The following is a 16,718-nucleotide window of genomic DNA, read 5'->3' as shown; positions in this document are numbered from 1 at the left end:
TGTTAAGAGAATTGGGAAAGCAACTACTGGGTTACAGTGTCACTTTACCAAACTTCAGTCATTTGTAAAGAAAATTCAACAGTATCTTAGTTCTTCATATGGTTGGAACATTTAATTAAAACAAAAGGTAATATAAATAAATATATTTCTAACATTAATATAAACCAGTGATTTCTCTAATTATTTTTCAATGTATATAAGTCAATTAAAGTAACATGAATATTTAGCATTTGGGAAAATTTTTTAAACGTCCTTTGTCTATATAAGCAAATATTTTGTTTTTGTAATCAATGAACTTTTCTTCCATTTAAAGTTTACTGATAGAGCATTTAGGAAAGAGGTTTTGTGACAGTCTCTATCAAATCTCTTTGATAATGGCTTAGGGCCACATGAAGGTTAAAGTCTATCGTTTTTATAATACTTTTTAAAGAATTGTCATTTCACTTTCCATGTTATGAAATACTAAATTGATAGTGATTTGGCTTCCTTTCTTAATTATATTATTATAGAATGTGAGTAGGGGTCTTGAATAGTCTTCAGAAAATTTTCTGTGTGCAAACAGATTTGTTTGTGTATCTTTAAAAGCAGACAAACACAAATGGGCTCATACCATACATACTCTTTTACAACTTGCTCTTTTCACCTAGATGTTTCTTGAACATCTTTCCATATTGGTACATATATCTCTACTTTAAAATAAAAACTTCGTAGTGTATACTTGCCTTGTTTTATTTAACTCTTATATCCCTAACACCTTTCCTATCAGGTACTTAATTTTGTATGGCAAAGAGTATTCTTTAAAGACTTGCACACATTTATGTTTATAATTTTAAAGATAGTGAAGTTTCCTTTTTCAAATTGAGACTGATTTTATATTTAATTAGCCTCTTTCCTAAAATTAAACTTAACTTTAAACTTCAATTTTCATGAGAAATAGCCCATGATTAGTAATATTTCTCATAGGAAGCTACCATTCCAAGTTGAATAGAGATAATTGTTGGGCTTCCCTGGTGGCGCAGTGGTTGAGAGTCCGCCTGCCAATGCAGGGGACACGGGTTCGTGCCCCGGTCTGGGAAGATCCCACATGCTGCGGAGCGGCTGGGCCCGTGAGCCATAGCCGCTGAGCCTGTGCGTCCGGAGCCTGTGCTCCACAATGGGAGAGGCCACAATAGTGAGAGGCCCGCGTACTGCAAAAAAAAAAAAAAAAAAAAAAAAAAAGAGAGAGATAGTTGCTTTGAAGTTATTTGTTATATGGTAAATGTCTGATTGTAGGAAATCTGTTTAATTTAATAAACATTTACTGATTGTTTGCTGACTTTGAGGTGTATTGTGAAGGTGTATTAAGAAGAACAAGACATTACCTAAGCTTTAAAGAAGATTTTAAAAATCCAGCAGTAAAGAAATGCTGTTTAATTGTTACAGGATATCTGGAAAGAAACCATCTGTTTTATAACTTGGCACTCTGAGTTGTCAAAAGTGTCATGTTTTTTCATTTATAGACTTTACTTACTGTATTTTGGTTTTGGTGCTATGACCCTTTGCCCATGAAAAAAAGGAAAAGGAATATTGAATGCTACTTTAATGCAAAGTGCTTCAACTCTCCCATGCCTCTTCCCAAGAGGAAAATAATAGTTAACTTACTGATTTCTTACTGGGTTTCATACTCTGTGCTAAATAATTAGTTCAGGTTATTTTCCTTAATCTAGCAGCAACTGAAAAGCTGTTAGTGCTGTTCTCATTTTTGAGATGAGGAAATTAAGGCTTGGGGAGGTTTATGTAACTTATCCAAGTTTACACACCTAATTAGTGGTAAAGCTGGCTTTCAAACCAAGTCTGCCCAACTCAAAAGCATGTCCTCTTAATCATTATACGTTATTGCCCCCAAATGGAGATTAGAAAGTTAATTCTAAGTACAAGAAACAAGGCAGAGGACTTGGGATTCCCAGAATTTGATGATATTTAGAATGCTTTATTTTATTTTAAATAAAGGTGGATTTTAAAATATAGAATGCTTTCACAGTCGGTACCATTGGGTGATGTAACTATTGTTAAGATTGTATAATATAACCAGTTTAGCTCACGGCTTGTGAAGTTGTAAATTCCTCAAATTTATAGAAAGCTTTAAAGTTTACAAAGGCCTTTCTCACGTATACTCATTATCTCAGGAAATTGAAACTTAGAGAGTTTGTGATTACCCAAGGGTACATGGCCAATAAGTGTTAGAGCTAGAACTTGAACACAGTAGTTTTCAAATTGTATTCCAAAGATCCTCAGGAGATTTTCAGGGGTGCTCCAGGGCTACCATGTGGCTAAGCAAGTTGGGGAAGGCCAGATGGGCAGCACTCCAAGCTCTGCATCTCATTTCGATCAGAGTCCCTCTCCTTTTATCAATTTTATGTATTGGGCTGCAACATAATATTTTATTTAAAAAGAGGACTTTTTTAGTTTTAAAAAGTTTTTAAAACACTGTACCATATAATGATGGCTTACTATCATAGTAACTAAGAATTGTTAGGGATCTAAAAGAAAATACAATAGGATGTATATGAGATTTACCTGAAGGAGTAAATTTTTCTCTCCACTTGGAGAGAAAAAAGTAACATTCTTAAAAACAAAAGAATGAAGTGCTGATGTGACTGGTACTGAATGTATTCGCTATAGCATATGGTTAAAAAATGGAGGGGGTGCATTCAGGTACAGTTTTAATGGAAAAAAATCAGACTGGCCCATAAGTGATGGTTAGTATTTGATTGGATTAGGTAAGAATAAGGTGTGAATATAGAATGAAACAGTTTGGGTGAAAGGAAAGGGTAAGAATTTATGTACCAGACTCAAGGTATGATGAAGAAATTGGCCAGATGATGAGTTGAAATTGGATAGGTAAAGGTAGGACCAGCTTTTGGAGAGACATTAAAGGTAAATGGAAGCATTTGGATGTAAAATAGTATTCACTGTAAGTTCATGAATGGGGCTCTTTTATGATGAATGTGGGCTTTTGGAAAATTAGTGTGGCATTAAAATGCAGGATGAGGACATATAATAAGGTGATGATTGTGGAGTGAAACAGACATTTCAAGGAAATAAATGATGGAACTCAATCACTGATGATAGACTATACCTTTTGGTAGGCAGTGAAAAACCTTTAACCTAAGTAATGAAGCTTAGTTATTTATTAATTGGTTAAAAACTTTGTAGGTACCTGTGATGTGCCAATTATTGTGCTGGTTAGTAAGGATACTTTGGTAAATAAGACTAGGTTCCTGCTCACAAGGAGCCTACAGTCTAAATAAACATACCGTAACAATAAAAATTATGGGTCCTGTAATAGAAATCTGTATAGGCACCCTGTACAGGAAGGAATATTCAGTTCTTTCTTGGAAAAGTTGGGGATGGGGAGCTGACATTAGGGGACTTGAACTAATGTTGAAAATAGACATGGTAGCTCTATGCATCGCTATGAGGGCAAAAGATGAAGGCCCTTCAAGGGGAGGAGCAGAAAAAAAGAAACATGTGCATAAAACAGCATTGCAAGTTTTAGGAACCTCAGGTAGTTAAAAATAAATAATGGCGTGTAAGGAGATAGGGGTGTAGAGTATAAGGGTGGGCATGGGAAGAGGCGAGAGAAAGACTAGAAAGGTAGATGGGAATCAGATCGTAGAAGTTAGAGAGCTTGGACATTGTGTTACAGGCTGTGGGATCTATTTAATGATTTTAAACAAAAGACCAACATCAAATTTTCATTTTAGAAAAATCACTTTGGGTGTCAGTGTGCAGGATGGATTGGAGAAAAGAAAATGGATAAGATACTTGTTAATATGCTATTAAAATGATCCGCATGAGAGAGGTAATGCAGGCCTGGAGTAAGGTGGTAGCAATGGGGATAGAGAAGTACCAGGCATGATGTAGGTACTCAATAAATGTTAATTTTGTTCCCTGGGCTTGTATTTAGAATTTCATTTAACTTTGCCCAATACTATTTGATTTTCATTTCCTTTAATGGGATTTTGAAAATTAGTTCTCTCTGAAATGGGTACAAGTAGATGTTTTTTATATTTGCAGTGAAGGATTTCTTGGTGTTTGAACCTGCTCTTATTTAAAGACATTTCAAAGTTGGTTCCTACTATGTTATAGTACAATTGCAAACACCTGCCCTTTTATACATATTTTTTAAGATGAAAGACTGCTAAAAATGGTACATTTTCACTTCCCCCTTAACTTGCTATTATCTAATTAATGATTAAGTTGCATGCCTTTTTGAGTTAACTTTTCTTTGTCCTTTGAAAAAGTATTCATTTTCAACTTACTTGATATGTGATTATTATCTCTTTCTGCCTCATCACTTCCTCTTAAAGTCATTATTATATAACTCCTCTTCTGTATTTCTGTTCTTGTTTACTTTCTTTTACTTCTTCACTTTCTAATTAGATTTACTATCTCAGTTTATTAACCACTTGACTTTTTCTTGTCTTTTTATCTCTGAAGTTCTTTAAAGGCAAGAACTGTATTTGCTCCTTTTCTTTCATCCATAGTGAATAAAGCAGTATTAACACTTTTATATGGCCTTTTTAGTCACCTTTATAGTGATATTTAACTGTATTTTTTATTGTTCCATATTGATCCATATATCATTGAAAATCGGTGTTAGAATTTGACTTACTTTTGCAAGCAGTAAAATTGAAATGAATCAGGTATGTAAAAGGAAGAGAATTGGAGCTTTAATTCATGTCTTCAGTTCTATATTCAATCAGCTATCTTAGCTCTATTCATCACTACACCCCGTGAATTATATTGTTATATCCCCTCATTGGTTTCTTGCTGTTGTTGGTGTTGTTGCTTTTTCCTTTTTGAAATATAATGGTCTTGTAGTTCTGTGGAACCGTATTTTAAAATATATTGGTTTTAGGGTCTCCTGTATCATGGGTACCAAATGTCTATGCATTTCTTCAGTTGTTCAGGGTAATAATGTTCCTCAGACATTTTGAAACTTCAACATGACCTAAACTGATAAATACTTTAACACAAGTTTCTAGTGATAAAGGTTTGGTGACTGATTCTTAACTGTTTGTTTTTTTAATATTAAAGTAATATCTGACCTCTGTTAACGTTTATGTAAATTATGTTAGGGGAAAGTACCTCTTCTGGTAATAAACTTATGAATTATATAGATATCAGAGATAAAAATCTTGGTCAAGGTCATGTTTCATAATATGCTTCAGTGGGTATACAGCCTAAGCTCTGTACCCTTTAGTAAGAAAACAAAAGTCAGTAAAATTGGCATAGACATTTTTTTTGCACTTCCCTTTTCCAGCATTTACTACCTATGTCTTTTTAAATATGGACTGCATGTTGATAATTATAGGGAAAACAAAATGGGGATTTAAATTAAAGTACCTAAAGTGAGGCTTTACTTCCTCTACCCTGATGTTGTGTACAATTTTGTCCCTTTGTCTTTAATCCTTCATTCAAGTTTTAATACCTCATAGCATAGTTTACTGAACAGAGGTGTTATTGTGCAGTTTTATTAGCCAGCAGATGGTAGTATAAGGTTTTACCTTTGTCATTCTTAACATTAGAGAGAAATATACTCCATTAAAATAATTTGATGTGAAGTGTAAAATAGCTAATCAAAAGGTTCGAAAGGACCCATTTAATTGTCGGGTGAGTATTAATAACCTATAGCATATTAACCGCATGGTGGCACATGAACCCAATTTTTGTTGACATGTACCTCTAAGGAGCTATGCTCATAATTGAAGCATATTTGAGGTTTGATGTCATTATCTCCTACTTCTCTGCCTCTTTTATCACAAGTTTAGTACATTTATTATTTACTACAAGTTTTAGTATTGTTTCTATATTTGTATTCACTGGCATAAAAATGATTATTATTCATCTGAATAAGAACAGACCACCAGAAATCATGCTAAACTCTAGAAAAATTGTTTTAATTCTACCATTTCTTTGTAGGTTGTAAAAGTCTCCTATTCAGTATTTGCTGGGATGGTTGATGCCCAGTAAAATGAGCAAATGGTTTAAGCCCTGTCCCTTTTGCAAGTAACCTACCAATCACCCTTTTTTGGGTGTAATTTTAGACAAGCCACATAAGCTTTCCAAGCCCCACTTCCCTTAAGAAGATAAGAAAACAGTAGTACCTACCTCACAGAAGAGATAATCCATGTAGAGCACACTGCCTAGCACATAGTAAGTGCTCAAATGTTAGCTGCTATTTTTGTTTCCATAATCGTCATTAATATTGCCATTATACTTGGTTCATTTCTCTGAAACCAGTATAGACTTAAATTTGTGGAATTTCAGAGGAGTCATATGAGGTCCTGATCCTTAGAAGGTTTAGCTTGACATATGACAGATCAGTAGAAGACTAAAATCATTTAGAGGCCAGAGGCAATAATCCCAGCTAGGCTGCAGAAGAGATAGGTATTTGAGGCTTTAACTCCCTTAGAGATCAATTATAATCAAGAAGAGGGAATATGATAATATTTAATTACTAGACATTGATAATCACTTCCAGTGATGTTAGCATGCATTTGACTACAAACTGTTACTTTTTCTAACATTCAAGAATTTTCCCCCTTAAATAATACATAAAACTTTAAAGGAATTGTCTGCCTCACAGCCAGCTGTGATACCAGTGTAGTAATTTTTAAAACTGAAGGGTTGCTTCTAGTATGCTTTCTCAAACTACAAAATAAATACATGTTAATAGACTGACATGATTTTTAACAGTGCTGTTTTGTGTCTTAACTTTGATTGTATCACCTTATAACACAGGAAAAACTAAGGAGCCAAAGTCAACAAGTATTTTAGGGAGAACATTTGGGTTAAAGAGGTCAGGGTACCAATGATGGCCCTAAATGGCAACCTCCCTAACTCAGGCAAGCTGTTTTACAAATCACTGCTAATGGAAACATCAACACAAATGAATTGTCTTGCTGGCAGAGTTGGGGGTGGAATGTGAGATTCCATTGCGGGGGTGGAGAGGGGTTGGGGGAGTGGAGGCAGTTGGAGATAGACTTAAGGAAATGTGTCTCCTTTTGAAGCACTAGAAATAGCTACTACTATGGATCATGGAAATTCTGAAATTGAAAATACCAGGTTTATATTTAGTAAATGCTCATTGAATAAATGAATTAAGTAGTAGAAACTTTTTGGTTTTATATACAAATCCAAAGATGTATCTGTTCTCTCTAGGTTATATGCTTCTTACTAGCCTATGCGGGCAGGGATTGTATTAGTATATCTTCATCACTGTATCCCCAGCTCCTGGTATAATACCTAGCACATAGCAAATAGTCAATAAAAGTGACAATGAACAAATAAATTTTTGTCCTAAAATTGCAAGCTAAGACAATGGTTGACATGCCTTGGACTAACCTGCATTAATATTTACCTGACAGCTTGATAAAAAATGCAGATTCCTGGCTTCATCCAAGACCTACTGAATCAATTTCTTGATGTGGGACCTAGGAATCTGTATTTTTAACAAGCTCTACCACTGCTGTGAGTACAAGGTATATAGGAGTATGATTCGCCTTTCTAATTATTATCAGCTAAATCTTTGAATTAAGAAAAATAATGAACAGTAGCTAATGTTTGAGTGCTTTTTATGCTAGGTACTGTATTTTTTGATAAAAATTTGACTTTTATTATTGCTTCCAAAGTCAATTAAACATGGAAATTTTGGACATAGATTGAACACAATTTTTACCTAACTCACCAAAGACAAAGGTATTTTTATCTGACTGCTGGCATTTTTAAAAGGCATTCCTTCTCCTCCTACCCACTAAGGAAAACGTCTTCATGCTACCAAATCAGAAGCAGTGTTTCTGAACCTGTGACTTCTGCCCTTAATTTAGTTGAAAGTGAGAACAAATTAATTTATGTTTCCTTAATTCCAAACAAGGATGTGAAGCAAGCTGGTAACTATTTTATGCCTGGACCTGGGCTGGAGTTTTAAGGAATTAGGCAGAAGGTGAGTGTGTGTGACATTTAATCTGTCTTAAAGATCCTGAAAGTTATTTCTAGCTCTTGGAAATTATGAAAAAAGAAGGGAGTGAAAACAGAGTTCAAACCCTCTATTCATAGGGTAAGAGGAAGAGGAGGGAGGGAGGGAGGAAACCGACTTTCATTCACTTCACAAAAATGTATTCTGTACCTGCTGTGTGCCAGTCACTGTTCAAGATCCTGGGGCTATAGCAATGTATAAAGCAGACAAAAATCCCTGCTCTTGTGAAGCTTCCATTGCAGTGGGGGTGGGGAGAGACAGATGATAAACAAGGTAAATACATAAAATATAGAGTGTGACAGTTAAACCAATGCTATGAGAAGAAAAACAGGCATGTGGTTCTGAAATGTGTGTATTGAGTGCATTTCGGAGATTTTATTTACTTTTACTGAAGTATAGTTGATTTACAATATTGTGTTAGTTTCAGGTGTACAGAACAGTGATTCAGATATATGTAAATGTTTGGGTTGGCAAAAATGTTCCTTCGGGTTTTTCCATAAGTCTTATATATTCCTTTTCAGATTCTTTTCCCTTATAGGTTATTATAAAATATTGAGTATAGTTCCCTGTGATATACAGTAGGTCCTTGTTGGTTATCTATTTTATATACAGTTGTGTGTATATGTTAATCCCAACGTCATAAATTATCCCTCCCCCCCCCATTTCCCCTTTGGTAACCATAAGTTTGTTTTCTAAGTCCATGAGTTTCTTTCTGTTTTGTAAATAAGTTCATTTGTATCATTTTTTTATTTTTTTAGATTCCACATATAAGTGATATATGGTATTTGTCTTTCTCTGCCTGGCTTAGTTAACTTAGTATGATAATCTCTAGGTCCATCCATGTTGCTGCAAATGGCATTATTTCATTCCTTTTTGTGACTGAGTAATAATTCCAGTGTGTATGTGTGTGTGTGTGTGTGTGTGTGTGTGTCACGTCTTCTTTATCCATTCATCTGTCGATGGATATTTAGGTTGCTTCCATGTCTTGGCTATTGTAAATAGTGCTGCAGTGAACATTGGGGTGCATGTACCTTTTTGAATTATGGTTTTCTCTGGATATATGCCCGTGGTTTTCTCTGAATATATGCCTGGGAGTGAGACTGCAGGATCATGTGGTAGCTCTACTTTTAGTTTTTTAAGGAACCTCCATCCTGTTCTTCATAGTGGTTATACCAATTTACATTCCCATCAACAATGTAGGAGGCTTCCTTTTTCTCCACCACCCTCTCCAGCATTTATTATTTGTAGACATTTCGATGTTGGCCATTCTGACCAGTGTGAGGTGATACCTCATTGTAGTTTTGATTTCCATTTCTCTGATAATTAGCAGTGTTGAGCATCTTTTCATGTGCTTTTTGGCCACTTGTATCTCTTCTTTGGAGAAGTTTCTATTTAGGTCTTCTGCCCAGGTTTTGATTGGATTGTTTGGCTTTTTGATATTGAGCTGTATGAGCTGTTTGTATATTTTGGAGATTAATCCCTTGTCAGTCACTTCATTTGCAAATATTTTCTCCCATTCCGTACATTGTCCTTTTGTTTTATTTATGGTTTCCTTTGCTATGCAAAAGCTTTTAAGTTTAATTAGGTCCCATTTGTTTATTTTTGTTCTTATTTTCATTGCTCTAGGAGACGGATCCAAAAAGATATTGCTGTGATGTATGTCAAAGAGTGTCCTGCCTATGGTTTCCTCGAAGAGTTTTATAGTATGCAATCTTACATTTAGGCCTTTAATCCATTTTGAGTTTATTTCTGTGCATGGTGTTAGAGAATGTTCTAATTTCATTCTTTTACATGTAGCTGTCCAGTTTTCCCAGCAGCCAGGTACTGTATTAAGGACTTTATTAGCACTGAATCATGTAATCCTTATAGCCACCTTACAAAGCCAGTAGAGTTTATTTCTATTTTATAGGTGATAAAATTATGACAGAGAGAAGTGGTGTCACCTGCATTTGATCTTAGTGCAATGATTCCAGACCCCATGCTCTTTAACTACTACGCTCTACTATGCTGCCATTAATATGTTATGTGAATAAACTTGTGAAAATAGTAAAATGAGGCAGTCTCCTTTGCTAGGACTTGACACTTTCTTCTTTTTATATCCAACTTTTTTCCATTCAGATATAATTGACATATAACATTATGTTAGTTTCAGATGTACAACATAATGATTTGATATATGTGTATGTTGCAAAATGTATGTTGCACCACAATGTCGAGTTAACATCCATCACCATACATAGTTACAATTTTTTTTTGATGAGAACTTTTAAGATCTGTTCTCTAGCAACTTTCAAATATACAATACAGTATTAACTATAGCCAACACCCTGTACATTATATCACCAGAACTTACTTATCTTATAATTGGAAATTTGTACCCTTTGACAGATATCTCTCCATCTCTCACACACACACCAGCTCCTGTAAACCATCACTCTACTCTGTTTCTATAATTTCAGCTTTTTTATATTCCACATATAAGTGAGATCATATGATATTTGTCTTTCTCAGTATGACTTACTTCACTTAGCATAAGCCCTCACCATCCATCCATGTTACAAATGGCAGGATTTCCTTTTTTATGGCTCAGTAATATTCCATTGTATGTACCACATTTTCTTTATCCATTCATCCATGGATGACACGTCGGTTGTTTCCATGTCTTGGCTATTGTAAGCAATGCTGCGTTGAACATAGTGGTGCAGATATCTTTTTCTTTTTGGATATTTGAATTTTGTTTATTTTTTTATACAGCAGGTTCTTATTAGTCATCCATTTTATACACATCAGTGTATACATGTCAATCCCAATCTCACAGATATCTTTTTGAGTCAGTGTTTTAGTTTCCTTTGGATAAATACCCAAGAGTGGAATTGCTGGATCATACGGTAGTTCTATTTTTATTTTTTTCAGGAAGCTCCATACTGTTCTCCATAGTGGCTGCACCAATTTACATTTTCACCAACAGTGCACAAGTTCCCTTTTCTTTACTTCTTCACACTTCCTTTTTAATCAGTGCTGTGAGTTTATGGAAAGGCATTTGAAATGTTATCAAGGTGTGTAATACTGGAGAGTATAGATTTCATCTTTTAGTTACCACAAAATCCTAGAGTGACAAAGCTGATTCCAGTCCTCCTTAATTATCTTTGATGTTGAATTTATTGATCTTCAGTCCTGAGTCAGTATAGCATGGTGGTTAAGGGCAAGAGCACTCAGACAAGATGACCTGGGTTTGAATCTTGACCATATCAAGTTATTTTACTTTTCTGTGCCTCAGTTTCTTGATCTGTTGTTCTGGGAAATTGGTGTCCATTACTCCTCAAAAATCTCATCCTCTCCATTTTTATTTTCATTTCCTTCTGAGACTATTATTACTGAATGCCTGCCCATCTGCTTTTAGCTTCCATATCTTTTAGCTTTTCTTTTGCATTTCCTATTTCTTTATCCTTTACTAAGTTATTCTTCAGCTGTACCTCTCCTGCTATTTATACTATCCATTATTTATTTCAATGATTATTTTTATCCAAAATATTTCATTTTGACACTTTTAAGATAATTTTTATTTGAATTTCATATTGGTAATGCCTTCCCTTATTTCCTTAAGTACACCTATCATGCTTATTAATTTGAATTATTTTTCCCGTAACTGTGCTTTATATGGCATATGATGCCCGTTGTGTCACCCCAGTGATATTGTACACACATGTCTGTGTCTATAAGTTCCTGGACTTCATGTTTCCTTTTCCCTTCTGTAGTTTTTCTGCAGGTTGATTTTCAGAGAGGGGACCAGCAGCCCATTCTGATTCGCAATCTTAGAGATCTCATCAGTAACATGGGGGTTAAAAATAGTATGTACTTCAGACAGTTATTATGACAAATTTGATATTTCATTTGAAGTTCTTAGAACAGTGTCACCATGCATTTATGCATTCAGTTTAGCTTTTTAAAAAAAATGTCCTTTTTATTATCATTATTTTATTTATTTTTAACATCTTTATTTGAGTATAACTGCTTTACAATGGTGTGTTAGTTTCTGCTTTATAACAAAGTGAATCAGCTATACATATGTTCCCATATCTATTCCCTTCTGCATCTCCTCCCTCTTGTGTCTACCTCCCAACCCTCCCTATCCCACCCTTCTAGGTGGTCACAAAGCACCGAGCTGATCACCCTGTGCCATGTGGCTGCTTCCCACTAGCTATCTATTTCACATTTGGTAGTGTATATAAGTCCATGCCACTTTCTCACTTCGTCCCAGCTTACCCTTCCCCCTCCCTGTGTCCTCAAATCCATTCTTTTGTCTGTGTCTTTATTCCTGTCCTGCCCCTATGTTCGTCAGAACCATTTTTTTTTAAGATTCCATATATATGTGTTAGCATAGGGTATTTATTTTTCTCTTTCTGACTTACTTCACTCTGTATGACAGTCTCTAGGTCCATCCACCTCACTACAAATAACTCAATTTCGTTTCATTTTATGGCTGAGTAATATTCCATTGTATATATGTGCCACATCTTCTTTATCCATTCATCTGTTGATGGACACCTAGGTTGCTTCCATCTCCTGGATATTGTAAATATTGCTGCAGTGAACATTGTGGTACATGACTCTTCTTGAATTATGGTTTTATCAGGGTATAATGCCCAATAGTGGGATTGCTGGGTCATATGGTAGTTCTATTTTGTTTTTTTAAGGAACCTCCATACTATTCTCCATAGTGGCTGTATCAATTTACATTCCTACCAACAGTGCAAGAGGGTTCCCTTTTCTCCACACCCTCTCCAGCATTTATTGTTTGTAGATCTTTTAGATGATGGCCATTCTGACCGGTGTGAAGTGATACCTCATCGTAGTTTTGATTTGCATTTCTCTAATGATAAGTGATGTTGAGCATCCTTTCATGTGCTTTTTGGCAATCTGTAAATCTTCTTTGGAGAAATGTCTGTTTTGGTCTTCTGCCCATTTTTGGATTGGGTTAGTTGTTTTTTTGGTATTGAGCTGCATGAGCTGCTTGTAAATTTTGGAGATTAGTCGTTTGTCAGTTGCTTCATTTGCAAATATTTTCTCCTATTCAGTGGGTTGTCTTTTTGTCTTGTTTATGGTTTCCTTTGCTGTGCAAAAGCTTTTAAGTTCTTAACGTCCCATTTGTTTATTTTTGTTTTGTTTACGTTTCTCTAGGAGATGGTTCAAAAAGGATCTTGCTGTGATATATGTTATAGAATGTTCTGTCTATGTTTACCTCTAAGACTTTTATAGTGTCTTGTATTACATTTAGGTATTTAATCCATTTTGAGTTTATTTTTGTGTATGGTGTTGGGGAATGTTCTAATTTCATTCTTTTCCATGTAGCTGTCCAGTTTTCCCAGCACCACTTATTGAAGAGGCTGTCTTTCTCCATTGTATATCCTTGCCTCCTTTCTCATAGATTAGTTGACCATAGGTGCGTGGGTTTATCTCTGGGCTTTCTATCCTGTTCCATTGATGTATATTTCTGCTTTTGTGCCAGTACCATGCTGTCGTGATTACTGTAGCTTTCTAGTATAGTCTGAAGTCAGGGAGCCTGATTCCTCCAGCTCCGTTTTTCTTTCTCAAGATCGCTTTCACTATTTGGGGTTTTTTGTGTTTCCATACAAATTGTGAAAATTTTGTTCTAGTTCTGTGAAAAATGCCATTGGTAGTTTGATAGGGATTGCATTGAATCTGTAGACTGCTTTGGGTAGTAGAGTCATTTTTACAGTGTTGATTCTTCCAGTCCAAGAACATGGTATATCTCTCCATTTGTTTGTATCATCTTTAATTTCTTTCATCAGTGTCTTATAGTTTTCTGCATACAGGTCTTTTTTCTCCTTAGGTAGATTTATTCCTAGGTTTTTTTATTCTTTTTATTGCAGTGGTATATGGGAATGTTTCCTTAATTTCTCTTTCAGATTTTTCATCATTAGTGTATAGGAATGCAGATTTTTGTGCATTAATTTTGTGTCCTGCTACTTTACCAGATTCATTGATTAGCTCTAGTAGTTTTCTGGTAGAGTCTTTAGGTTTTTCTATGTACAGTATCATGTCATCTGCAAACAGTGACAGCTTTACTTCTTTTCCAATTAGGATTCCTTTTATTTCTTTTTCTTCTCTAATTGCCATGGCTAAAACTTCCAGAACTATGTTGAATAATAGTGGTGAGAGTGGGCAACCTTGTCTTGTTCCTGATCTTAGTGGAAATGTTTCAGTTTTTCACCATTGAGGACGATGTTGGCTGTGGGTTTGTCATATATGGCCTTTATTATGTTGAGGTAAGTTCCCTCAATGCCTACTTTCTGGAGAGTTTTTATCATAAATGGGTGTTGAATATTTTTGAAAGCTTTTTCTGCATCTATTGAGATGATCATATGGTTTTTATCCTTCAATTGGTTAGTATGGTGTATCACAATGATTGATTTGTGTATATTGAAGAATCCTTGCACTTAGGGGTTAAACCCCACTTGATCATGGTGTATGATCCTTTTAATGTGCTCTTGGATTCTGTTTGCTAGTATTTTGTTGAGGATTTTTGTATCTATGTTCATCAGTGATATTGGTCTGTAGTTTTCTTTCTTTGTGACATCTTTGTCTGGTTTTGGTATCAGGGTGATGGTGGCCTCTGCAAATGAGTTTGGGACTGCTCCTCCCTCTGCTATATTTTGGAAGAGTTTGAGAAGGATAGGTGTTAGCTCTAAATGTTTGGTAGAATTCACCCGTGAAGCCATCTGGTACTGGGCTTTTGTTTGTTGGAAGATTTTTAATCACAGTCTCAATTTCAGTGTTTGTGATTGGTCTGTTTATATTTTCTATTTCTTCCTAGTTCAGTCTTGGAAAGTTGTGCTTTTTCCTAAGAATTTGTCCATTTCCTCCCAGTTGTCCATTTTATTGACATATAGTTGCTTGTAGTAATCTCTCATGATCCTTTGTTATTTCTGCAGCGTCTGTTGTGACTTCTCCTTTTTCATTTCTAATTCTATTGATTTGAGTCTTCTCCCTTTTTTTCTTGATGAATCTGTCTAATGGTTTGTCAATTTTGTTTATCTTAAAGAACCAGCTTTTAGTTTTATTGATCTTTGCTGTTGTTTCCTTCATTTATTTTTAGTTTATTTGTGATCTGACTTTATAATTTCCTTCCTTCTGCTAACTTTGGGGGTTTTTTTGTTCTTCTTTCTGTAATTGCTTTAGGTGTAAGCGTAGGTTGTTTATTTGAGCTGTTTCTTGTTTATTGAGGTAGGATTGTATTGCTATAAATTTCCCTCTTAGAACTTTTGCTGCATCCCATATCTGTTGGGTCGTCGTGTTTTCATTGTCATTTGTTTCTAGGTATTTTTTAATTTCCTCTTTGATTTCTTCAGTGATCTCTTGGTTATTAAGTAGTGTATTGTTTAGCCTGAATGTGTTTGTATTCTTTACAGATTTTTTCATGTAATTGATATCTAGGCTCATAGCATTGTGGTTGAAAAAGATACTTGATACGATTTCAATTTTCTTAACTTTACCAAGACTTGATTTGTGACCCAAGATATGATATATCCTGGAGAATGTTCCATGTGCACTTGAGAAGAAAGTGTATTCTTTTGTTTTTGGGTGGAATATCCTCTAAATATTAGTTAAGTCCATTTTGTTTAATGTATCATTTAAAGCTTTTTATCCTTGTTTATTTTCATTTTGGATGATCTGTCCATTGGTGAAAGTGGGGTGCTAAAGTCCCCTACTATGATTGTGTTACTTTTGATTTCCCCTTATATGGCTGTTAGCATTTGCCTTATGTATTGAGGTGATCCGATGTTGGGTGCATATTTACAATTGTTATATCTTCTTCTTGGATTGATCCCTTGATCATTATGTAGTGTCCTTCTTTGTCTTTTGTAGTAGTCTTTATTTTAAAGTCTATTTTGTCTCATATGAGAATTGCTACTCCAGCTTTATTTTGATTTCCATTTGCATGGAATATCTTTTTCCATCCCCTCACTTTGTCTTTATGTGTCCCTAGGTCTGAAGTGGGTCTTTTGTAGACAGCATATATACAGGTCTTTTTTTGTATCCATTCAACCAGTCTGTGTCTTTTGGTTGGAGCATTTAATCCATTTACATTTAAACTATTTATCAATATGTATGTTCCTGTTCCCATTTTCTTAATTGTTTTGGGTTTATTATTGTAGATCTTTTCCTTCTCTTGTGTTTCCTGCCTAGAGAAGTTCCTTTAGCACTTGTTGTAAAGCTGCTTTGGTGGTGCTGTACTCTCTTAGCTTTTGCTTGTCTGTAAAGATTTTAATTTCTCAGTTGAGTCTGAATGAGATCCTTGCTGGGTAGAGTAATCTTGTAGATTTTTCCCTTTCATTATTTTAAATATGCCTTGCCACTCCCTTCTGGCTTGCAGAGTTTCTGCTGAAAGATCAGCTGTTAACCTTATGGGCATTCCCTTGTATGTTACCTGTTGTTTTTCGTTTGCTCCTTTTAATGTTTTTCTTTGTATTTAATTTTTGATAGTTTGATTGATATCTGTCTTGGTGTGTTTCTTCTTGGATTTATCCTGTATGGGACTGCCTGCACTTCCTGGACTTGATTGACTATTTCTTTTCCCTTATTAGGGAAGTTTTCAACTATAATCTCTTGTAATATTTTCTCAGTCACTTTCTTTTTCTCTTCTTCTGGGACCCCTATAATTTGAATGCCGGTG

At 35.0% G+C, this 16,718-nt stretch overlaps 1 protein-coding gene across 2 annotated transcripts in view; it reads left to right on the top strand.

The window, feature by feature from the left end:
- The window catches only part of ATRX (ATRX chromatin remodeler), a 243,199-nt gene that overhangs the window by 209,860 nt on the left and 16,621 nt on the right, over window positions 1–16,718 (top strand). The gene's annotated exons all lie outside the window — the stretch shown is intronic.

This window comes from Phocoena phocoena, chromosome X (assembly GCF_963924675.1).
Source record: "Phocoena phocoena chromosome X, mPhoPho1.1, whole genome shotgun sequence".
Taxonomy (NCBI): domain Eukaryota; kingdom Metazoa; phylum Chordata; class Mammalia; order Artiodactyla; family Phocoenidae; genus Phocoena; species Phocoena phocoena.
Note: the sequence above shows the minus strand (reverse complement) of the source record. Positions and strands in the feature narration are given on the sequence as shown.